We start from the raw sequence: 1,584 nt of genomic DNA on the forward strand, positions 1-1,584 counted from the left end.
ACATTTGCATGTTAAATCACTTCAGTCTTATAAGATTCTTTTCTACCCTGTGGACTGTAGCCCACAAAGCTTCTCTGTCCATGGGATTCTCCAGGCAAGAATACTGGAGCGGGTTGCCATTTCCTCCTCCTGAAGACCTTCCCAACCCAGGGATCAAACCTGAGTCTCCTGTGTCTCCTGCATTGGCAGGTGGGTTCTTTACCACTAGCGCCACCTGGGAAGCCCCCATAATTGGCATGTTTGCTTTTAAAATCAACTTTATGTTGAATCATGTCAGATGAATATATTAACATCAGTTTTTATTGAATTTGTGACGCTTTGAAGAATGGTCAGGATGTTCACGTGTGTGGGGGGAGGGGATGTTGGTGAAGAAGGAAATAAACTATTTTTAAAGTTAAAAAAAACCCCAAAAGTTAGTGTGCAGGAGTAACACACCGATGGAAGGGAGAATGAAAGACCCTTAGGTGGACCTGCTTTTTTGGCAGGAGAAACTCCGGAGGACTGGGGGCGGCAGGGGAAGGATGGGGAGGAGGGGCTGCCTTCTGTCATCCTTAAAGCTCCAGCTTTGTCTGACAGGCCCCGCCCACTGAGTCAGGGGAGAGGGAGCCAGGGCGGGCTGGGGCCAAAGAGCACAGGAGCAGGCTGAACCTGAGGGTTCAGAGAAGAAACTGTTGTGACACCAGCACTTTCCCCTCATCACTGTGAGTCTAGGAAAGGGAAGTCCAGAGTCATCGCATCATTTCCTCCTCACGACCTTTACCTTGCCCCTCCCTCTGCCATCTCCCCCTCTTTCCCAAGATTCTCATGGCTCCTCAGGTCAAGCAGATCACAAGGGGTGGGGGGTGGGGGGGGGAGGTGAGGAGAGCCAGCAAGGCATCAGGATTCGGCCCTAAGGAGGGTGAGGAAGGGTGACGCCTAGCTCTCAGGGCTGATGCTGGTGTTGGGGGAGGAGTTGGGGGTCTGGAAACCGGGGTTCCACTCCAACATCTCTCAGCAGCTGGGAAGATGCCCGCTGCTGCTCTGTCTGTGATGATGTGAGAATGAGAATACACAGGCTTCGAGGCTCCTCAGGAAGCTGGGCTGAGTCTCATCCTCTTCCACCAGCACTGGGCAGCTGATGGAGAGGCGGGCAGGTGAGGGGGTGCAGCTGGGTGGTGAGTGGTACTCAGCAGGAGAGATTACAGATGGTGGTGACCAAAGTCAAGAAGGAAAGGGGTCCAGACTGTGGACAGGGACCCTTACCCCAAGCATTGCACAGCAGGGCTCCTGATGGAGGGCACCTGTCTTCACCTCCCACCTGAACGTGGTGATGGGCACAGAGCAGACGCTCAGCAATGCCCGTGGAAGAACTAGCAAGATGGTTTGTCTCTCCCAAGGCCCCTGAAGGATGGTTATTCCCATCGTGCAGCCAGGGGAATGGGAGGCTGTCCTGTGCCGCACTCCCCAACCCAGAACTGTGGGACTTGCGCGCACTCCTGGCCCCCTCATGGTGCCATCCAGCTCTCCAGACATTTTCTTTTAGGCCACGCCCTATGGCATGGGGGATCTTAGTTCCCTGACCCACGGAAGTCCCTCCAGACATCC

This window comes from Bubalus bubalis, chromosome 4 (assembly GCF_019923935.1).
Source record: "Bubalus bubalis isolate 160015118507 breed Murrah chromosome 4, NDDB_SH_1, whole genome shotgun sequence".
Taxonomy (NCBI): Eukaryota; Metazoa; Chordata; class Mammalia; order Artiodactyla; family Bovidae; genus Bubalus; species Bubalus bubalis.